The sequence below is a fragment of the Berghia stephanieae genome, chromosome 11, assembly GCF_034508935.2.
Source record: "Berghia stephanieae isolate SIO BIC M18660-M18661 chromosome 11, UCSD_Bste_1.3, whole genome shotgun sequence".
Lineage (NCBI taxonomy): Eukaryota > Metazoa > Mollusca > Gastropoda > Nudibranchia > Aeolidiidae > Berghia > Berghia stephanieae.
The window spans coordinates 23657964-23682963 of record NC_088370.1 but is presented as its reverse complement, the minus strand read 5'-3'; the positions used below and the strand labels follow the sequence as shown (position 1 = coordinate 23682963).

At 39.7% G+C, this 25000-nt stretch overlaps 1 protein-coding gene across 20 annotated transcripts in view; it reads right to left on the bottom strand.

Annotated features, from left to right (window-relative positions):
• LOC144957372 (uncharacterized) overlaps positions 1-25000 on the bottom strand; it is an 80257-nt gene that overhangs the window by 42437 nt on the left and 12820 nt on the right. Inside the window, exon 1 of one of the 20 annotated variants that reach the window (XM_078888589.1) lies at positions 19909-20299. The exons of 18 other annotated variants lie outside the window; for them this stretch is intronic. The gene's annotated coding sequence lies outside the window, so the exon portion shown is untranslated. Of the gene's footprint in view, positions 1-19908; positions 20300-25000 lie in introns of those variants that run through there. One more of the 20 variants, XM_078888601.1, reaches the window with a different exon arrangement.

Below are 25000 nucleotides of genomic sequence, written 5' to 3'. Positions count from 1 at the left end.
AGAAAAGAGAGAGAGTAAAAAAAAGAGAGAGAGAGCTAGAGAAGAGAGAGAGAGAGAGAGAGAGAGAGAGAGAGAGAGAGAGAGAGAGAGAGAGAGAGAGAGAGAGAGAGTAAAAAAAGTGTGCCTCGATGATGAGGCACAAAAAACGTAGTCCTTCAGAGCCATTAGGCCCGTGGAGCCAGAGTTTATCCCGGTTCCTATAGCGTGAAATGGACAATAGCAAGTGCTTGCTAATCTTTGGATAGGACGCTAATATATTGCGAAGTACTTTCCGCCAGATCTAACACCCAGATACCCATTTACTGCTGGGTGAACAGGGGAGGGTCAGTAAAAAAAAATCTCGACTGCACCCGGGATTGATCTCGGTCCCTTTGAGCATGAAGCGAGTGTTCTACCAACTGAGCTATCGGGAGTAAAATTGATGGATAGAAATAGATGACATGGATAGAGTGGAGGGGGGAGGACGAGGGGTGAGAGGGAGAGGAATCCAGTCGATCGCGTGACAGTTCTCTTGCATGCAAAAATGGACTAGAAATAGGACGAGACGCAAAAGAAAATTAACAGATAAAAAAAGCCATATTTAATAGCATTACTCTGCTGTCTAATGCCGCTTGTATAACATTTACATGACGTGGATATTATATTAACTATTAACCAATAAACTGCCGTACACTGGAAAAACGCGTATTTAAAAATTGTGCCAGAAAACTCGTCCTTCGAATATGGATAGATTTATATCTTGGCAAACACTCTCAAACCCTGGGACTTAAGGAAGACTTCGGCAAAGTCCCAGGTTTGAGAGGTTTAAAATTATTTTTTTTTAACCAAGATGAGAGTCATTTAAATCGGATCGATATTCGAAGGACAAGTTTTCTGGCCAAAATGTTAAAATACGTGTTTTTCCAGAGCACGACAGTTAGCTGGTTAAGGAAAGGGGGTGAAGGAGTAAGTACGATCCAATAATAATAGGCTTCAACAGTCATGACGTCACTTCTCTATAATGACGCATAGTAACTTGGTGACTGGTTCTAAACTATCGGAACAATGGCGGACGCCCTTATGATATACTTCTCCAGCGAGCATAAAAGTGTATCCAGAGGAGAAAAAGATTATAAATCTGATCATGTTCTGACTTTTATACATTCTGAGTACATGACAGATGAAAATGTTCTAGCCTGCAGGAAGAATAAAAAGTACCAATTTTCTTTGTTTAAAACCAAGCTGCTCGTTGCTGGGCGGACGTGGCATCAGACTATTGAATCCTGTTTGCGGTGCTACACGGCGGCTAACGCCTGGTTTATTCTTCTCTTGGAACAGACCGTAAAGTCAGATTTTTCCCTCGGGGATGAATAAAGGGAATTTTATTATCACCCCCCCCCCCCCCCCAAGACTTAACTTTGCGTGACTTGAACCAATGACCTACCTGTCCGAATGCAGCAACTTCTAATGGTGTTCACACTACTACTTCTATGTTATGACGATCGACCTAATCGAATCGGCAAATTCCGTACCGCAAACCCGCCCCGATGCTTCGTTACAGCACAAAGTTCAACTAGATGCCGTTTCGGGCTCGTTATCACAACGGGTACATGTAGGACATGTTGAAAGTCCCCACTGATGAAGCGATTTTGCCGTTAGGCAGGTTCTCGACGGAAGCCGATTCGCTGCCACCCAATGTCTCCTCTTGCTGGTGGAAAAATCTGGCAACTTCTCCCCAGTTTCGAGGAGTCGATGTCCCCGCCCTCTCGAGGGATTGAATTCGTCCAAACCGACTTCCATCTTGTATATGCAGCTATGTCCGAAGACGAGTGAGTGTCCACAAAGCCGCACAAAGGCTGTGACCACAGAGCTGCCAATAGGATTCAATAGACTGCAGTCACGTCTGCCCGGCAACCAACAGCTTGGTTCTACACAAAGAAAATCTGTAAATTTTATTCTTCATGCTGGCTAGAACTATTTTACATGTCCTGTGATCAGAATGTAGCGTATGTCAAAACATAATCCGATGTATGTTTTTCTCCTCTGGATACGCTTTTAAGCTCGTCGGAGAAGTATTTCATAAGGGCGTTGATGGAGATAATTGTTCCGATAGTTTAGAACCAGTTGCTATGAGTATGAGCCATTACGAGGGAAGTGACGTCACGACTGTTGAACCCTATTACTACGTAAATTCCGTAGAACTACGACACAAATTTCCGGATCCAACCTGAGATCTATATACACAGATTTTCATTTCAATAAAACTTCTTGAAAAAGAAGTTCTTTTGCTAGAACGAGCAGATTAAGGAGTTTAAAGAATTATTTTGTGCATTGTGCAGCTATGTGGTCTTGTGATACGACACTCGCTTTCGGATAGGAAGGTCCTGGGTTCTGCACAGTTGAGTCCTTGGAAAATGCTCTTTTCTCACATTCTTTCAACGTACTCAGGTGTAAAATGAGTACCTGACCGTTAACAGCGTTGTCTCTGTCCGAAAACATTGTAATATCGCATAACAGGCGTCATTTCGCGTCCTACATGTTAAGTGTTGCTGTTGGCCAGAGACCCCTTGTAAAGCGCTTTGAGCACGTTTAGTGGATATTGCCCTATATAAAAGCCCAATTTATTTTTCACGTATTGAGGACAACATGCTGTTGATTTTGATGGACATTTTAACTATATTACTCCAGAAAACTACGAATTTTCTTTTTTTCAAGTAGGTAGGGATGTGACAATAGCGAGTTAACGACTATCTACGTTCCTCGAACCAAAACGATCGACCAACGACGAGGAAGAAAACCTGGAAGATAACTCACTTTTCTGAATTAAAGTTTCATCCCAAAAACCGGAGCACACTCAATGTCTCAATCGTTTCTATGTTACATGTTTGTGTTGAGAATATCAGCTATTAAGCTTAATTGCTGGCCAACTAACTTCGGCGTTTGTGTGTGTTGAACACGCAACCTCAAGAAGTCAGTCAGGAAGTCTAATAATGACTAGGGTTAGAAACGATCTTTTTTGGGATCGTGGATAGCTCATACGGTAGAGTCACGCTCTCCCCGACTAGGCGGAGTTGTCGTGCCAGTAAGGTCGCGGGTTCGAACCCCCATCGCTGCCTCGAAATTTTTTTTCTCTATTGTCTTCTGGTACTTTCCTACTCACTTCATTTCTTGTTGTTAAGAAAACCAGGATCTGTCTTCAGACGTCGCCATACGATGCCCGATGCTCAACTTCAATGATAACAACAGAAGTTAAAAGTGTGCATGTTATGTGTGACCTACAATCTGTAAACGGTCTCATATCGGGATAAATCAGGGCCCGACGTGATGATGATCGGGCCACATAAAAGGGCTTAGAATTTTACTGATAATAAACACACACTTGGGAATTGTTGTTTTTCGTTCGTTTGTTTGTTGTTTTGTTTTTGTTTTCTGTCTTTTGTTAATTTTGTAATGTAAGAAATTGTATTTTGTTCTCCGTCATAACGAATAAACATTTACTCAAAAGTTTCAGAAAGATCGTGTGCGCTTGGCTAAGAAACTCACAACATTGCCATCCTGAAGTATAACACAAAACTATGTGTAACCTTGAACGTTTATAGTCTGGTTAACACAGTTAAGTGAGAATTACTCATAAACATGGATGGCAAAACACAATAACAAAGACCTGAGTGACGTCAACTTCGTTCTATCTATAGAAGGAACGAAATTGACATCACTCAACTCTTTGTTAGTGTTTTTTGGCCATCCATTTTTATAAATAAAATGAAGTTGACGTCACTCGGGTCTTCGTTCTTGTTTTTGCCATCTACGTTTATGAGTAATTTTCAATAAACTGTATTAGCCAGACTACAAATTTTCATGGCTACACATAGTTTTGTGTGTTGGTCCTTTATACTTCCGGATGGCAATGTTGTGAACTTCTTAGCCAAGCGCATACTATCTATATAAGTTGTTCTCAATAAACTGTATTAACCAGGCTAAAAACGTTCAAGGTTTCACATAGTTTTGTGTGTTGGTACGTTATATCCGGCTGGCGTATGCAGTGATTTTTTTATTTTAAAAAATAATTTTTTTAACAAGTGCAACGAGAACGGTTGGGGTTGCCTGAAGCCTGGGAATCGAAGAATACAAACAAAACGGTGTCAATGGAAAGGTTTCGGTGTGGCTAGAGATGCTATGTGTATAGGTAAAATACCCACAACATCTGCCAGACGAATATAACGCACATAAAACTAAGTGCCATCGTCATCATCATCACCATCATCATCACCAGTTGGTGATATTATTTACACCTGATCAACCTTTTTAAAAAGCGGCAATGTACATCCTACAACCAATTAACCTTCCTGGTCGTTGAGTTTCCAAATATGGAGCCAGTGCTTTAAGTGTCACACTTCTCACTCATTGACCTTTTTAACGGCTTTCTCTTCTAGGTTCCATGCCTGGTCCAGGCCGGATACTGCATGAATTATCTCTCTCCACACCTCCGTGTCTCTTGCTTTTTCAAACAGCTCTTGGATTGTTAGGTTGGTAAAACCCTTCAGTTGGTCTATGAGTGTTTTTCTTTGTCTCCCCCGGGCGCGTTTACCAGGTATTTTTCCACAACTTGCCAGGTATTCATTCTTATCTTTCCTTACTATGTGTCCGAAAAAGGATAGTTGTCAATCCGCTATTAAGGGCATTAGTTTCCTTTGTTGGTATGTTTGTTTTAGCACTTCTTCGTTCGTTTTGTGTGCAGTATACGATATTCTCTGCATCCTTCTCAAACACCACATTTCAAAAGCTTCAATGTTCTTTTGTGTTTCTGCATTTGTAGTCCAGCTTTCGCATCCGTATAACAAGATTGGCCACAAGTAGCACGTCAAGACTCGGAATCTAATCCCGAACGACATCTGTTTGTGTTTCAAAATGTTTCCGATGTCCATAAAGGTCTGTTTGGCTTGAGTCATTCTTGCTCGTATGTCTCGGTTACATCTTCCATCTGTTGTCACTATTGAACCCAGGTATTTAAAACTTTCTACGTTGGTAACTTGCTCGCCGTGATGCATTTGGATTTAATGTGGTTGTTCAATGTTTGGTATTCTGCAGACCCTCTGTTGCATTTTCGTCTTTCTTCAAATAGGTTTAGAATTTCATTTGTCATCCATTCCTTTTTGCTGTTTATTTGAGCTACTGGTAAATGCTTTTCTGCAGTTGCTTTGACACACTTTTGGAATATATCAAATTGTTTTTCACATTTTTCGTTATCAGGTTCACTTTGGCTTTGTATCATGAGTGCACTTTCAAATTCTTCTCTCATTTTTGTTTGTATGCCATTGTCTTTGCATAACCTGTAATCCCTCTTTATTCTACCAGCTGTTCTCTGAATAGCTTTAAACTTTATCCTTACTGTACAAACAACTGGGACATGGTCACTGTCTACATCGGCGCCTGGGTAGGTTTTGCAATTTAATATGCCATTTCTGGATCTTGATGATACTGCTATAAAGTCTATCTGGTTCCTTGCTCTGTCCCCTGGTGATTGCCATGTCCAGGTTCTTCTTGGGTGTTGTTGAAACCAGGTGTTTGAAATCATTAATTTATTTGTTCTACACCAATCTGCCCAGATGTATCCTCGTTCATTTCTGTCTCCGAATCCATGTGGTCCGATTATGTCACCATCTCTGCCTCTGCCAATCTTAGCATTTAGGTCCCCCATTACCATAAGGACTTCTTGTGATTTACACATTCGTTTTGCTTTGTCTAGTGAATGGTAAAACTCTGTCATATCTGCATCTGTCGCCTCTTCTGTTGGTGCATAAACTTGAATAATATTGGTGTCAACTACAGGTCCTCTTAGCTTAACCAGCAAAACTCTGTCTGAGATTGCTCCGTGCCCTTTGTAAAATTTGGTTGATTGTTGGTCTAAGATCATCCCTACTCTTTGGAAAGAGGTTTCACCACTCCATATGATCTTATATGTCGTGTTGTTTTCTTGTTTTGACATGGTTCCCTGCTCTTTCCATCTCATCTCTGTCAGGCCAAGAATATTTATTTTGAGCCGTTTCATTTCTTTTAGAATGTTGTTTAGTTTTCCTTTTTGGGCACAGGTCCTGACATTCCATGTCCCAATTTTGGTTTTGTCACATTTGTTAAATTTATTTCGCCTAGTAACTGGCTGACGTCGGTGTGACCTGACGAACATCACGCTCCCAACCGAGCGAGGCAGCAGTCTTCCGTGAAAACGTGCTCCGCTTTACGCTGTCACCGTTTAACTTTTTGGACGTATTCATGCAGTTAACTCGGCAAAGTTACAAGAATGGTTTGCCATTGCCTATTCTTGTCGCCCTCTGCAGTTAGCCAGCTTGACCTGTTACCGTTCGACACCACGAGGAGGTTGCAGTAGGACTTGATGATGATCTATCTTTGCAGACTTGGCATCATCCATTTGTCGAACTAACGGCTTTCACTGACGTGTAAATATACGCAGGTCAGATAACCCCAATGTTCAGATCGTGGTCGGGTCAAGATCTAATTTTGCTCTGGTTGTACAACGCATTTGTTACATGTTTTCAGAATTGGATTATTAGTGACACTTATGTGCGGCTATGTGGTCTAGTGGTATGACACTCGCTCTCGGATAGGAAGGTCCTGGGTTCGAGCCTCGCTCGGCGCATAGTGAGTCCTTGGAAAAGGTTCTTTACTCACATTCTCTCACCGTACTCAGGTGTAAAATGAGTACCTGGCCGTTAACAGCGTTGTCTTTGTCCGAAAAATTGTAATATCGCCTGACAGGCGTCATGTCCCGTCCTACATGTTAAATGTTGCTGTTGACCAGGGACCCCTTGTAAAGCGCTTTGAGCACATTTTAGTGGATATTGCGCTATATAAAAGCTCAAAATAAAAAAAATTTAAATTATATGTCGCCTTGCTCGTAGTGTTGCAGTGCGTCATTTAATGTGATATCGAATGTGTATTATTGGATAAATCTTTAAAAATCAATGTTCAAAATTGTAGTTTAGATTTATACTAAAAATAATTTATCATCTACCGTGAACCGTTTTCGTTTAAACAAGCAAACGGAGAGAATCTGTGCTATATTTGGAATGCCATACCGTTTGATTGATTGTTTTGACCTTTTTTTTTATAAATTGTGAACTGTTGTCGTCCAAACGGAGAGCCGGAAGCTACTAACCTTAACCCTCGTGAGTTTTTGCTATTTTGTGTCAATTACTATACGTTGTTTATATAAATCGACTCTTTCGTTCAAAAGCAGAAATAAGAACCGCGACGTCTGAACAATGTGCAAGGGGAAGAGAAAAAGACGTAACGATATCCACTGTGATAAATCAACATCAATTGGATTCAATTGTCTGATGTCACGTCCGCACAGCAACGAACAGCTTGGTTCTAAACAAAGAAAATCGGTACTTTTTATTCTTGATGTTTGCGAGAACGTTTTCACATGTCATGTGATCAGAATGTATAAAAGTCAAAATATGATCAGATTTATAATGCTTTTCTTCTCTGGATACACTTTTATGCTCGTCGGAGAAATATTTCATAAGAGCAGCCGCTATTGTTCCGATAGTTTAGAACCAGTTGCTAAGTTACTATGCGTCATTACGAGGGAAGTGACGTCAAGACTGTTGAAGCCTATTAGGAACAATCAAAGACACCATCTGAAATGAAATTAAAGAAGTTAAAAACATCATTCTTGAAATGTGACTTGGGTATGGGAGACTTCGGAACGATTTAATGGAGCATCAAAATGAAATCGCAATGCTTAAAAACGAAAACAAAGTGTTGAAGGAAGTGGTCATTGGAAACTCGAAACGTTCCAATGAATTGGAAACCTTTTCAAGAAGAAATTTAATTAGAATATTTGGAATTCGCGAAGACAACCATGACACAAATGATGACTGTCGCGAAAAATTTGGAAACTTTTAAACAAAGATTTACATCCGAACATAAATGAAATGAGTCTCGATGCATATCACAGGACAGGTGGAATGACCCCAGGAAAATCACGCTGTATCATTGTGAAATTTATAAGATAGTTTGTATAGATAGAGACAACGTAATGAAAGCCAGGCGTCAACTAAAGGGGACGGGTTTGTCGACTGTCTCAAAGGATGATTGACAGTTTCTGACCAAAGCTCGAAACCACGCCTTCGTCACAGAGTCGTGGTCCTTTAACGGCCAAATATATGCATTAACGACAAATGGACAAAAGATCACACTAGACACGACCCATCCACGGGATCAGCAATTAATGCAAAATGGTTCGAACAACAGAAATTCCATAGACCGTAAGGAAATGAAAGGAAATGCACGTCAGCTAAAAAATAATGCAATTTCTGAACGTGTTTCAGTCTCCTCCACACCACAATGGACAGCAACGATTGACGGGAGACTTAAATTTTGATAACATCTGAATCATGCCTAACCGCCAAATGTGAAGGGGAAACTTCGACGGTGTTGAATCAAACACTGCACAACGTTGCCAGCATTATAAAGGGGATTCTCCACGGGCTACAAATGCGACAACGGGAAGGAAGACTACCTGACCGAACGCACACCAACGGCTGTCTTCGACAGATGATCTCAACGTGTCTGTCAACACAAGGAAAAGTGGGACTAGTCGACAAAGTCCAGAAACATCAGACACGTGTCTGTCTGTCTGCATGAAGTTATTTCTCTAGCGAGACAAATCCAAAGAACTGACTTAATAACAGATGATTTGATTTTATTCTATTCTAATGTTGATGGTTTGTTGAATAAGATATCTGAAATGGACTGTTTCATTGAAATGCACAGACCTAAAATAATACGTTTGACAGACATAATGCCAAAGGTTCCATCAGTGATTGATATCGAGATTGAATTTTCCTTAAGAGGTTATAGTCTATTTTGTGCGGCTATGTGGTCTTGTGGTATGACACTCGCTTTCGGATCGGAAGGTCCTGGGTTCGAACCTCGCTCGACGCATAGTTGAGTCCCTGGAAAAGGCTCTTTACTCACATTCTCTCACCGTACCCAGGTGTAAAATGAGTACCTGGCCGTTAACAGCGTTGTCCCTGTCGGAAAAAAATGTAATATCGCCTAACGAGCGTCATGTCTCGTACTTCCTGTTACGTGTTGCTGTTGGTCAGGGACCCCTTGTAAAGCGCTTTGAGCACGTTTAGTGGATATTGCGCAATATAAAAGGCTCAATTTAAAAAACGTTTATGAATGTTTTGCTTCGTCGGGGCGTTTGCATTAATATTTCTGATTTGATGGATGCACATCATCTCAATCTTGACAATCCTGTTGAGGAAAGTGTATGGCTCACGTTTGGTTATAATGAACTTAAATTTTGCATCGGAAATATTTACTGACAACATAATACAGATAAATTAGATTTTTGTTCAGAATATTCGAGACAATTTCCTTACTATTACTCGAATTAACACATTTGATTGCAGACTCATCACTGAATATTTTAATTTTCCATATATTAAATGGTTTAAACCATGTTACAATAAATGCCCTAAATAATTTTTTTATCGAAGCGACTAGAGATGCATGCTTAACACAAATAGTAACCAGAGCAACTGGTTTTAGACCAAACAAGAAATTCGGTGGATCCTGTATTATGTAATGATGACACTTGGATCGATCGTATTGATCGTTTACCACCAACTGGAAAGAGTGACCATGACCTACTTTATATTTCACTACACGTTAGTACGATATATTTATTGATTATTGAAATGGAAATTATGATGCTTGTAGTTGTAGTAGGCATGATCCGGGCGTTACTGACTGGAAAGTTTGAAAGGATATGAATATTAATGATGCGTGGACTTTTCTTTTTTTTTAAAATTAACTTAAAGAATTAGTCCAAGAACATACCAATGAAACCACAGAAAAGATGACATAAGCCTGCTTGGGTGACAAAGAAAAAAATTGAGCTTTTATATAGCGCAATATCCAATAAATGTGCTCAAAGCGATCTACAAGGAGTCCCTGACCAATAGTAAAATTTAACATTTAGGACGGGACATGACGCCTGTTAGGCGATGTTATAATTTTTTCGGACAGAGACAACGCTGTAAACGGCCAGCTACTCATTTTACACCTGAGTACGGTGAGAGAATATGAGTAAAGAGCCTTCTCAACTGTGCGCCGAGCGAGGCTCGAACCCAGGACCTTCCGATCCGAAAGCGAGTGTCATACCACTCGACCACATAGCCACTGAGGGCCTTTCGTATCAAGATAGGTTACAGTATTTGAACTTACCCAGTCTAAAATATAGGAGAATTTGGGTAGACTTCATTCAATTGTATACATTAGTCCATCATGAGGTTGACTTGGATACTTCTGATTTTTTTTTTTTTTCATTTTCGAGTACAAACATGACCGGAGGAGACCGGTTTGTGCGGCTATGTGGTCTAGTGGTATATCGGAAGCTCCTGGGTTCGAGCCTCGCATAGTTGAGTCCTTGGAAAATGCTCTTTACTCACATTCATTCACCGTACTCAGGTGTAAAATAAGTACCTGGCTGTTAATAGCGTTGTCTTTGTCCGAAAAATTGTAATATCGCCTAACAGGCGTCATGTCCCGTCCTACATGTTAAATGGTGCTGTTGACCATGGACCCCTTGTAAAGCGCTTTGAGCACATTTAGTGGATATTGCGCTATATAAAGCTCAATTTATTATTTTAAACCTTTATTGACAGATACAAAACTAGCATGAGGGGATTTTTAAAAATTTATTAACAGAACTCTATAACTTGGGAACAGAATCAAATATGAAACGAAAAATGCTTCTTCTGTGGACAGATTCAAAACAATGCCTTATAAAGAAATAATTAATTCCCGGTTTATTTATGATTACATTTAAATACACAGGGTATCAAAAGGTCGGTTGGTCTTTATCACCCTTTACACGATATGATGATATAAGCATTAAAATGTTAACTGTTGTCATGGAAATACTCGCAAAACGAAGACAAAATGTTGCCAATTGTTGTTGTAATACGTGGGAAATATAATTAATCTTGACTTTACCAGGACCAATGAAATGAATTAATATCACACGTTGGTTTGCGTCACTGACACCACAACCACCACCACCACAATGCAACGATCAGATTACCATGGTAATTATGACGGCTGTTGTATATACCAGCAAACCCCCTACATCTTCGATGTAAACACGCACCTAACGGTCTAAAAAAAAATTAACAAAGAGCAGAGTAACATCAACTTCATTTTACTTATTTGTAAACAACCAGCTATATTTGTCCGAGCGAGCTGCAGGGGTGTCACTTATCTCGTATTTTGATTGGATAAATATCTACTAGTTAGAATTCTTAATTTTTCCCCATCCCACTCCCCCCCCCCCCCCCAACCTCTCTATCTCTATCTCACTCTCTCCCTCTCTCTGTCGGGAGTGGTTGAGTGTGTGTGTGTGTGTGTGTGTGTGTATGTATGCGGGCAAAGAAAGAAAGAAAGAGAGAAAGAGAAAGAGGGAGAGAGGGGGAGAGAGAGAGAGAGAGAGAGAGAGAGAGAAAAGAGAAGAGAGAGAGAGAAGAGAGAGAGAGAGAGAGAGAGAGAGGGGGGGGGAGAGGGGGGAAGACACAGAGAGAAATACAGATATACATGATTGTGATGAAATAGAACAGGTCCCTATAAATGTTATGCGTTTATGTGAAATACTCACATCTGCCCGCCAGATGCATCTTACCAAAACACAAAGCTATTGATAATGTGCGTTTAGCCAAAAATCTCACAACAATCCGCCAGCCGGATCTAACATACCAACGCATAAAACTATGTGTAACCTTGAACGTTTGTCTGATTGATGGAATTTGGTGAGAACTACTCATAAAAATGGCTGACTAAAAAACAAAACCAAAGGACTTTAATTTTGTTCCGTCAATATGTGGCCTTAAATGTTTATATCTGATTTATAGAAGGAACGAAGTTGACGACACTCAGCTCTTTGTTATTATTTTTAGACAGCCTGTTTGTGATTAGTTATTACTAAATTATATCAATCAGAATATAAATATTAAAGGTTACATACGGTTTATGTATTGGTATGCTTAATTTGGTTGGCGAAGGTTGTGATTAGTTGACCTAAACGCATAGCATCGATATTCAAGTGAGACCTAATCACTCAACTCGAGGTCCCAAATCGGTAACAAAGAGCTGAGTAAATTCAACTTCGTTTTTGTTTGTTGTTGTTTTTTTTTTCGGGGGGGGGGGGGGGGGGGGAGAAGAGGTGGACAGAGTGAGTACAGTTCTTGGATATGTATTGACGTTATGCGTTTAGGTAAAATAATCGCAACATCCGCCAGTCGGATATAACGTACCAACACACAAAACCGTGCACCGGATTAAGGGTCTCTATAGATAGCTAGAATGCGCTTGGCCAAGGAGTTCACAACATTGCCATCCGGAAGTATAACGGACCAACACACAAAACTGTGTAACCATGAACTTTTATAGTCTGGTTAATACAGTTTAGTGAGAACAACTCACAAACGCGGATGGCAAAAACAATAACAAAGGCCTGAGTGACGTCATCTTCGTTCCATCTATATCACCATCCGGCCAACCGTGCACCGGATTAAGGGTCTCTACGTTACCATCCGGCCAACCGTGCACCGGATTAAGGGTCTCTACATTTACATCACCATCCAGCCAATCTAAATCACCATCCGGCCAGCGAGTTTGTTTTGTTTTTTTTTGCACTCGTTTGGGCCATTTTGTGACGTCATCTGAGAATAACCCTCTTCGCCAACTAGCCTGCACTATTTTTTAGCATCGCCACAATGGGAAAGCCGTGACAGAGGTCGGACAAGGCCATAGGTCAGCGCGCGCGTTGTTCAGGTCCAAAGGGATGTAGTGTGCAGTTGGCTAGCCTACACTACACACTACACAATGTACGCCTACCGTATTTTTTATTGTTAAGAAGAAGAAGAATGAGAAGAAGATAACATACTTTTTAAAAATGTTTGATATAATACTATAATACTGTAGTTGAAGTTTGAAATATAACTTAGCAATAGAAATTAGACCACACTATTATTGTTGTCTTGAGATGCGTCTACAGTGGTAGCTAGTGTGGATAGATGCAGAAAAAGTACGTTACACAAATCAAATGCATTGTAGGGTCTATCTCTGTAGGTCTATTACTATATTTAGGTGATAAATTATTGCACAACTGTGATTGGTAAATTTATAACGGCTGCAAAAATACAACAATTTTTTTTTTTTTAAACGTAGTGTTTTTATGCACCTCCGTTGACGGTGTATCTTTTATGCACCTCCGTCACGCATGCATTCCACCCAATTTTATCAGCGATATTGTGTTTCTGTATTAGGACATGGCAAAAGTTATATTGTGACATATGTAGGATCTTTTTGTAAATAAATTTATACAAAAATAATAATAAACTAAAAAATCGAAATATAGAACCAGAAAATAGAAGTTGCATTGAAGGTAAAATAATGTCTTAGAAAGACCTTATTAAATGTGATGAACAGTTAGGTGGCTCCGTACCGCAATGGACAAGATGTCAGACTTTTTAACCTTGAAAGTACTGGGTTCGATTCCCATTGTAAACATATTTTTTAAAAAGTTTACTTTATTGAGGAAGACATCTTTTTTTTTTTTTCAAAAACTTTTTATCGTGTTTAAAAAAAAATAATTTTCTAAAAGTCTTTATTTATTTGAGATCAGTATTTGTGTGCCATGTCTCTTTTTACCTTTGATTTTTTAAATTATTGTGAATATTCTTTAATTTATTATCATTGTATAAACATACATCGGTAATCACTAAGCAGCGTGCTAAACTACAATCTAAAATTATTTAAACCTCATGTTCGTATGCAGTAACATTTTCATTGATTAACCATCACCGCCAACGGAGGTGCATAAAAACGGTGCGTTGTAGTTGTAGTAGTATGAACAGTAGTAGTAGTAGTAGTAGTAGTAGTAGTAGTAGTAGTAGTAGTAGTAGTAGTAGTAGTAGTAGTAGTAGTAGTAGTAGTAGCAGTAGTAGTTTAGTAGTAGTAGTAGTAGTAGTAGTAGTAGTAGTAGTAGTAGTAGTAGTAGTAGTAGTAGTAGTGGTAGTCGTAGTAGTAGTAGTAGCAGCAGCAGTAGTAGTAGTAGTAATGATAGTAGTGATAGTAGTAGTAGTGAGAGTAGTAGTAGTAGTGGTGGTGGTAGTAGTAGTAGTAGTAGTAGTAGTAGTAGTAGTAGTAGTAGTAGTAGTAGTAGTAGTAGTAGTAGTAGTAGTAGTAGTAGAGTAGTAGTAGAAGTAGTAGTAGTAGTAGTAGTAGTAGTAGTAGTAGTAGTAGTAGTAGTAGTAGTAGTAGTAGTAGTAGTGTAGATAGTAGTAGTAGTAGTAGTAGTAGTAGTAGTAGTAGTAGTAGTAGTAGTAATAGTAGTAGTAGTAGTAGTAGTAGTAGTAGTAGTAGTAGTAGTAGTAGTAGTAGTAGTAGTAGTAGTAGTAGTAGTAGTAGTAGTAGTAGCAGCAGTAGCTGTAGTGGCATTTGTTGCAAGTGGAGGTTAGTGGTGGTCAATCCTGGTGTTGAGTCCGCGTGGAGTCAGCGTTCCCAACGACTTGATCAGGTGAGTTTCCCTCCGGTTCATATAAACCGCTTGCGTGTCAAAACAACACGTAAAAATAGTACTGTCACGTGATTATTTTTCTCCACGAATCAGCGTGAGACGGTAGACATGGGAGAACCTCCCTGACCCATTTTAAAACCTGCCTGTTCCCAAACTGGTGCAAAAAAAAAAAAAAAAGAAGAAAAAACTCGCATCCGGCCAACCGTGCACAGTTCTCCCTGAATGATGAAAAAAAAAAAATTCCCTTTATTCATCCCATAGGGGAAATCTGTCTCTAGGGTCTATTCCAAGGGAAGACTGAAATAACCCAGTTGTCAGCGGTAGTACAGAGCCGTAAATTGAGCTAGGGCGAGGTGACTTGCTCAAGGCCACACAGCGCAGCGGCGGATGATCGAACTCGGTACCTTTCGGGTACGAAGCAAAGACCGTACCGCTGAGCAACGCTGTCCGCATAAATGTCGTGTCATCAAGAGTTCATGGATTATTTTGGAGTTTTAAGACGTTTTAGACGCCCATTTAACTGCGACTTAGCACGTTTTGATAGTGGCCTCCTGAAATATTAATCAGATTATAAAGGTGTCAAGTTACACACAGTATAATATGGTATGTTTGTGAAGATTGATCTGGCGGACGGACAGACAGCACTGGCAAGTATTTCACTTAAACGCATACTGCCAATGGAAACGGGCATTTTTTTTCTCTGCTGCCAAACTTTGAAAATAAAAAATAAAAATACAGACAAGCACGCGCGCGCACGCACGCACACACACAAACACACACACTCACACAAACACCAAAAAAAAAAAAAAAAAGTTAAAAATTTTGCACAGAAAACGTCCATCCCTCGATTACAATCTAGGCAAAAACTCTCAAACCTGCGACTTGTGAAGTCCCAGGTTTGAGAATTTTCACAAATCCCGGGTTTAAGAGTTTGTTGGGTTTTTGTTTGTTTGTTTTTTTTTTTTTGTTGTTTTTGTTTTTTTTGTTTTTGTTTGGCAAGGTGAGAGTCATTTTACTCAATCGATATTCGAAGAACGAGTTTTCTGACCAAATTTCTAAACAGGTGTTTTGTTTGTTTGGTTGTTTTTCAGAGCACGACCGTCTGGGAACAAAATCAATTTGTTTGTCACGATATGACATGTTGGCTAGATAATAAATTGGATGTGTTTAAAAAGTAGACGCAGACGAATATACTCTCTCTCTCTCTCTCTCTCTCTCTCTCTCTCTCTCTCTCTCTCTCTCTCTCTCTCTCTGTCTTACATTCAATCAAACATAAGTACAAACGTGTGTAGGTGAGAGGGTGAGAGAGAGAGAGAGAGAGAGAGAGAGAGAGAGAGAGAGAGAGAGAGAGAGAGAGAGAAAGTAAGACAGAGAAAAAATGTCTTTTGGAAAAGAGAGAGAGATAGAGAGAGAGAGAGAGAGAATGAGAGAGAGAGAGAAAGTGAGAGAGTGAGTGAAAGATAGATAGATATAGGTAGATAGATAGATAGATAGATAGATAGATAGATAGATAGATAGATAGATAGATAGATAGATAGATAGATAGATAGATAGATAGATAGATATTGAATTGTGTTTGATACAAATATGGTACGAAAAGTGCTCGACATGCAGTAATGGAGCGAATTATTATTATTTAAAATATTTACCACAATGTTTGAGACAGTCTACATTAATGTTTCAGGCTTAATTTGCCATCGTCAGGACTGAGTTGTTTTGTTGACTGTTGTTGTTTCTTGAAGTGGTTCCGGTTTAAAGTTGCTTAACAAGAATTTACGCCGATGGGGACACCTTCCGTAGATCTCACTTTTCATGTTGAGTGTGGCTTCATGAGGTTGTTTGATTATAGTATATTTTTCTTCCAGGCATAAGCTACATTGTTTTGATGTTGGTGTGTATCCTGTTGCTTTAGATAAAATTTTCCATGAAATGTTGTGGTCTATTTTGTTGTCTTTTAATTTCCAAATATGTTCGCTGAGTTTTGTGGATGTTTTTTTGTTAGTGTTTCTAAATGTTGAGGTGTGGAGGTTGTATCTTGTTTTGAAATTATTTTCTGTTAGTCCTACATATTTTTCTTGCTTGTTTGTTTTAGTTTCTGTGACTGTGGCTTGGTAAATTAAACTTGATTCTAAGCATTGTTTGTTTAGCGGGCAGTGTTCTTTATTTCTGCAGTTGCATTTTCTGGTGGGTGGGTTTTGCTCTTGTCGGTGGTTTATTAATATTTTTTTGTTGTGGCTTGAGATTATTTGTTCTATGTTGCGCATACACGAGTAGCTTATTTTTATGGTATTCCTGTTGATAATTTTATGTAGCTTGTGTTTTTTTGGAAAGTGTGTATCAATTAATTTCAGAACAGCAGTTTAACTTACCAAGCCACAGTCACAGAAACTAAAACAAACAAGCAAGAAAAATATGTAGGACTAACAGAAAATAATTTCAAAACAAGATACAACCTCCACACCTCAACATTTAGAAACACTAACAAAAAAACATCCACAAAACTCAGCGAACATATTTGGAAATTAAAAGACAACAAAATAGACCACAACATTTCATGGAAAATTTTATCTAAAGCAACAGGATACACACCAACATCAAAACAATGTAGCTTATGCCTGGAAGGAAAATATACTATAATCAAACAACCTTATGAAGCCACACTCAACATGAAAAGTGAGATCTACGGAAGGTGTCCCCATCGGCGTAAATTCTTGTTAAGCAACTTTAAACCGGAACCACTTCAAGAAACAACAACAGTCAACAAAACAACTCAGTCCTGACGATGGCAAATTAAGCCTGAAACATTAATGTAGACTGTCTCAAACATTGTGGTAAATATTTTAAATAATAATAGATGGATAGATAGATAGATAGATAGATAGATAGATAGATAGATAGATAGATAGATAGATAGATAGATAGATAGATGGATGGATGGATGGATGGATGGATGACTCTGGGATCTCATTGACTATGGGGTCTCAATGACTCCCTCAATAATACTCCAGGAAATACGATGCATACAAATAGAGATTCTCGAAAAATGTGAAGAGCAGGCCTTATATAAAAAGTGAAAGAGACATAAATTTAGCTAACAACCTTGGAAAGACGAGAGAGAGAGAGAGAGAGAGAGAGAGAGAGAGAGAGAGAGAGAGAGAGAGAGAGAGAGAGAGAGAGAGAGAGAGAAAGCAACAATCAACATTTCGAGATCAAAACCTCCCTTCAGCCACCAACAAATTCGATATACCATTAAATTATTATTTTTAAAAACTTTTTGTTGCTGACTGAAAAGAGATTAAGCCCGAAACGTTCCATGCCAAAAATGGTTTCATTGTTTGCTGAAAAGGGATTTGAGCCCGAAACATTGTCACATTTATTTAGCCATTGGCATGAAGTATAGATAAGAAATTATTAGTCCAAACAGCCCCTGAACAATAACATTGCATTTTCGCAACACGTGCCGCGTGCAAGAGATGTCAGTCGATACTATTTTTAGCCTAAAGAGATCACAAAAGACCGAGGCGACCAAAAGAGATAGGCAGAGCCACCGCGCACGACCCACTTTCTCTGCTGGGCTTAGTTCTGCGCACAGACGACCGCTCGAACCAACTCTCTCTCTCTCTCTCTCTCTCTCTCTCTCTCTCTCTCTCTCTCTCTCTCTCTCTCTCTCTCTCTCTCTCTCTCTCTCTCTTCGTGTCTATTAGTTGTTCGCCCATTTTCTCTCTCTCTCTTCTCTCTCTCTCTCTCTCTCTCTCTCTCTCTCTCTCTCTCTCTCTCTCTTCGCAGTCTTTTATAGTTCATTTCCCCCTCTATCTTTCATTTAGTTATGCCGGACCAAAAAAGAAATCAAATGGAAAGAAGAAGAGGGGGTGTTGGGGGGGGGGGGGGGGGGGAGGAGGCGGAGAAAGTAAGGAGGCAAGTGATATTTCAATATTTTCACTTCATAACGGTAATACAGTCATTGCCCATTAATTTGATGATGAAAAAATGACTGATGCAACTTTGATTAATACCGTGATTAAATGAATGGTTAGAATTTTGGAGGGGGGTATCTGATGATGATGATGATGATGATGATGATGATGATGATGATGATGATGATGATGGTGATGAGGTGAAGGGGAGGTTGATGAAAAGGAGGAGATGAGAAGGAGAATTGTATTGATGGTGTTAAATATGGTAACTTACAATTTCTAGCAAGATGATGTTGATGTTGATTGAGAGGTGAGCTTTTTTTAAGAATTAAGATAAATAGAGAGAGACGCCAATTTTAAATTTGGCTCACAGGAGTTTCAGACACCACTCGTAGGAATTTCAATGCCGAAAGAGGAATTTCCGCACACAAGAAAAAGGAATTGGAATGGTATTTGGCATTGTGTTTACATATTGTATAGTTCTAAATAGATAACTGATTAGAATTATACTATGATACATAAACACATTGCCAAATACAATCCCAAAGTTTCCTTATTTCAAATGAAGTAAAGCACCAAAATCAAATGGTAGAGATTGTAGTACTGGTGGTAGTGAGGATGATGTGGTGTTGGTGGTTGTAGAAATAGTGGTAGTGATGATGAAGATGTGATAGTGGTTGTTGTTGTAGTAGTAGTGGTAGTAATGATGATGTGGTGGTGGTGGTGGTTGTAGTAGCAGTGGTAGTGATGATGATGTGGTGGTGGTGGTAGTGATGAAGAAGAGGTGGTGGTTGTAGTAGTGGTGGTAGTGATGATGTGGTAGTGATGATGATGTGGTAGCTGTTGTAGTAGTATTAGTGGTAGTGATGATGATGTGGTGGTTGTAGTAGTAGTGGTCGTGATGATGTGGTGGTTGTAGTAGTAGTGGTAGTGATGATGTGGTGGTAGTGGTTGTAGGAGTAGTGTTAGTAATGATGTGGTGGTAGTGGTTGTAGTAGTAGATGCAATGATGATGTGGTGGTGGTGCTTGTAGTAGTAGTGGTAATGATGATGTGGTGGTGATGGTTGTAGTAGTAGTGGTAATGATGTTGGTGGTGGTGGTTGTAGTAGTAGTGTGTAGTGATGATGTGGTGGGTGGTGGTTGTAGTTAGTGATGATGATGTGGTGGTGGTGGTTGTAATATGTATGGTAGTGTGGTAGATGGTATTGATGATGATGATGGTGGTGGTGGTATGTAGTAGTAAGTGGTAGTGAGATGATGATGATGTGGTGGTGGTTGCAATAGTAGTGGTAGTGATGAGTGGTTTATAATTTATCGTGGCAGTGATGATGTGATGATGTGGTGGTTGGAAGAGGGGGAGGGGGGGGGGGGGGGGGGCTGTCCTTGGAAGAATTTGACCTCACCGGAATTTGACGGCAGTTGCTCCAGACCAGAGTTTTTTCAGGTGAAACCGGAGTTTTGGCATCACTGAATAGACTATCAATGACAATTTCATTTTGATGTGTACAAGTACAAGATCATCCGGTTTTGTTTTGACTCAAGGCAACAGTTCAAGGTTTCGCTCGACGGCAGATGATGGCTTAGATGACACTATAGTTTTTAAATTACCTTTAAATTATTTTTCAATTGCTAAATTAGATTTTAAAGATACGCACAACAAACATCATGGTGGGATTGGCAATCACAATGAATATATATCCATGAACAGAAATAATAACAAACGACGCGATAAATTCATTGTATCAACAGGTAATCCAGCGTAACTGTGGTGTGTAATGTGTACACACAAACTTTGTTGACAATCAAATTGGTCGCGGGGTTTTAAATTTTAAGCCCAGCAGAGAACTCGCGCAATTCGGTTGGACAGGCCCGATACTATTTTTAGAAGGCCCTGCAAAAGACTCATACTGTTATATAAATTAATATATGTATTAAAAAAAAGAAAGCATAATAATATTATGTTCTTACAGTGGGATGCGTGCAGGCAATCGTTACAAAAATAATAATAATATTATGTATTAGCAACAATAATGATACGGAAATAGTATGGTTGCAACTACAGAATACTGAATGATAACTGATAACATTATCTCTCTCTTTCTCTCTCTCTCTCTCTACTCTCTCTCTCTCTCTCTCTCTCTCTCTCTATATATATATATATATATATATATATATATATATATATATATATATATATATATATATATATATATCCATCTCTCTATCTATCTATTATTGTAATATTTACCACGATGTTGGAGTCAGTCGGAGTTGGAGTCAAATAATTCGCTCCATTGTTACATGTCGAGCACTATTCGTACCATATTTGTATCCAACACGATTCAATATCTATCTATCTATCTATCTATCTATCTATCTATCTATCTATCGTGCGGCTATTTGGTCTTGTTGTATGGCACTCGTTTTCGAATCGGAAGGTGCTGGATTCGAGCCTCGCTCGGTGAATAGTTGAGTTCTTGGAAAATGCTCTTTACTCACATTCTCTTACCGTACACACACCTGTCCTCGTGAAATGTGGAATAACAATACCAATGTCAGCATCCCTCCCTAAATCAAGATGGAACTTCCAAAAGGCAAAATGGAATGAATTTACTACGTACATTGAAAACATATGTAGGAGAATTCCAGCAAAGCAGGAAAACATCGACAGGTTTGCAAAACTAGTTCTAAAATGTTCAAAATTGTACATACCAAGGGGCCATAGAACTAGGTATATTCCATGCTGGTCTAAGAAAAGCCAAGAATTATTAGAAGAATATGAAAAAACTCAAGATCAAAATGTTGCTGATGAGCTACTAATTTCACTTGGAGAAGGAGGAAACAAAAATGGATGGAAATGACAGAAAACCTCGACTTTGGTAGATCGAGCAGACATGCCATGCCTGGAACCTTTTGAATAAACTCAATCCAGATAAGCCAAAGTCAAACCCCAGTGCATCACCCATAAGCGTGGAAAAAATAGCGCAACAAATAAAACAACGAAGCAGGCACACTCCAAATCATAAATTCGAACGTGACAGTAGACATAAATACCAAGAAATATACAACAGCCTACCAGAATATAGCTTTTCAGCCTTACCCATATGGACAGCTGAAACAGAAACTGCCATAAAACAAATGAAAGCAGGAAAGGCAGCCGGTGTAGACGGAGTGTACCCGGACATGATAAAGAAATTGGGGCCAAATGCTATCAACTGGCTCTCGTCTGCATTTTCTGAGATAATTGAAACAACCAACTATCCCTCTAACTGGAAACAAGCAAGGTCTTAGCCATCCTGAAACCAAACAAACCAGCTGAAGATCCAGCCAGCTACCAACCAATATCCCTTCTCTGCTCCTTCTTTAAACTGTTAGAGAGAATAATGCTCACAAGACTATCTCCTAAATTTGACAACAGCATCCCACCAGAACAAGCAGGCTTCAGGCCAAACAGAGATACTACAGAACAAGTGCTGGCACTGACATCCTACATATAAACAGGATTTGAACAGAAAATGAAGACAGGGGCTGTATTTATCGATCTCTCAGCTGCATATGATACTGTTTGGCACACAGGCCTCATGTTTAAACTGTCAAAAATAATAGACTGTAGAAAAACACTTAAACTGCTGAACAAAATGGCCGGAAAAAGAAGATTCTCTGTATGCCTAAGTAATAACACCAGCAAATCTAGGATGATTAGGAATGGTGTCCCACAGGGATCAGTCCTCGCCCCGAGCCTCTTCAACATCTACATCAGCGACCTTCCTGAAACAAGATCCATGAAGTTTGGATATACAGATGACATAGCCATTGCCATTAAGTCAAAAAACAAACAAGAAATACAATCAGTAGTTAGTCAAGATTCAGACACTCTACACCAATACTTCAGAACATGGTTCCTGAAGATGAACACTACAAAAACAGTGTCAACCATGTTCCACCTCAACAATGCAAAATCAAAGGACCAACTTAAAGTAACTACAAATGACACCATTCTACCCTATGATGCAAACCCAAAATACCTAGGGGTCACTCTGGGTAGGTCACTGACCATCTGGAGAACACTGCACATAAACTACAACGACGAAACAACATCATACGGAAACTCGCTGGTACATCCTGGGGAGCCCCTGCAAAAGTCCTAAGAACATTATCACTAGCCCTATGCTATAGCGTCGCTGAATACTGTGCCCCGGTTTGGACTCGCAGTGCCCATGTACATGAAGTGGACACTCTACTTAATGATACTATGAGAACCATCTCGGGAGCCCTAAAATCCACACCAATAGCATGGCTACCAACTTTAAGCGGCATTGCTCCCCCTCACCTCCGTAGAGAAGAAGCAACACAAAAACAACATGAGCGCCTTGACAACATCTCATACACAACACCGCTCAAACAAGTCACGGAAATGGCACCGAAAACCTCACGCCTTAAATCAAGGAAACCTTTTTATGGCTCAAAATTAGAAGATTTCGATATCGCCGAGACCTGGAGAAAGAAATGGACTGACTGTCCGCCAAAGGGTAGCGCAATAATCAACGACCCCTGTATCCACCCACTGCCGAGATTCCACGAGCTGACAAAAAAGCAGTGGGTACATGCAAACAGGATCAGATCCCGACACGGCAGGACAGCGACAAACCTGTACCGCTGGGGCTACCGAGATTCGCCCAAGTGCACGGCATGTGGTGGTGCCAAACAAGATATGGACCACTTGGTCCTGCACTGCCCGTCCACAGCCGTGCCAGGGGTCTATGATACCGTCCATCAAGGAGGACAAAAATACCTGGACTGGAGTGAAACGGTTCACTTGGATGTGTAACCATACGAAACTACTACTACTACTACTACCGTACTCAGGTGTAAAATGAGTACCTGGTCCTTGACAGCGTTGTCACTGTCCCGAAAAAAAATGTGTAATATCTCCTAACAGCCTCGTCCTACATGTTACGCGTCGCTGTTAGTCAGGGACCCTTTGTAAAGCGCGTTGAGCACGTTTAGTGGATATTGCGCTCTATAAAAACTCAAGCTCAAGTTTCTTCTCTTTCTTTCTTTTCCCCTCTTTCTGTCTATCTATGTATGACGCTCGTGATGTCTATCCTGTTTTTACTTCCTACTCATCCACTTAGCCCAAATAATGTATCTGTTTGTTTAAAGTAAACTTTATTAAAATAATAATAATGCTGAAAACGTATATAGCGCTATAACTCCGAGACACCAGACTCTACGCGCTTCAAGAAATCATCCGATGCGACCAGCTGACTCTAAATGGTATAGATAGAATGCGGTTGGCCAAGGAGTTCACAACATTGCCATACGGAAGTATAACGGACCAACACACAAACTCTGTGTAACCATGAACTTTTATAGTCTGGTTAATACAGTTTAGTGAGAACAACTCACAAACGCGGATGGCAAAAACAATAACAAAGGCCTGAGTGACGTCATCTGCATACTATCTATAGTGTCAAGATAGCCGTAGCCATCGTTAACTTATAGATAGTATGCAGATGACGTCACTTTGTTATTGTTTTTGCCATCCGCGTTTGTGAGTTGTTCTCACTAAACTGTATTAACCAGACTATAGATAGAATGCGCTAGGCCAAGGAGTTCACAACATTGTCATCCGGAAGTATAACGGACCAACACACAAACTCTGTGTAACCATAAACTTTTATAGTCTGGTTGATACAGTTTAGTGAGAACAACTCACAAACGCGGATGGCAAAAACAATAACAAGGCCTGAGTGATGTCATCTGCATACTATCTATAAAAGTTCATGGTTACACAGAGTTTGTGTGTTGGTCCGTTATACTTCCGGATGGCAATGTTGTGAACTCCTTGGTCAAGCGCATTCTATCTATACCCTCTAGAGATAGTTCGAAGTTGACGTCATTCAGGTTTTTGTTATTGTTTTTTTGCCATCCGCGTGTATGAGTAATTCTCACTAAACTGTATTAACCAGACTATAAACGTTTAAGGTTACACATAGCTTTGTGTGTTGGTCCGTGATATTTCCAGATGGCAATATTGTGAACTCCTTAGCCAAGCGCATACTATCAAAGCCTGACCGTAGCCATCGTTAACTTATAGATAGTATGCGCTTGGCTAAGAAGCTCACAACATTGCCATCCGGAAGTATAACGGACCAACACACAAAACTGTGTGTAACCTTGGTTGTATATAGTCTGGTTAATACAGTTTAGTGAGAATTACTCATAAATGCGGATGGCAAAAAACAATAACAAAGACTCGATTGACGTCAACTTCATTCTATCTATGGCCTGACACTGACCAAAAAATGACGGCAAAATGCCAGTCTTTGGCCACAAAAGAAAACAAATCGTGAGTTGTATTCAATAGTTCAACCAATGGGACCACTTGTTTCCATGAGCACTACTAACAACTCACTAGGCAGTGCAAAAACCAAATAATGACGTCAAAATACCACTCTTTTTGGGTTTCAGTGTCAGGCTACGCTGACACTG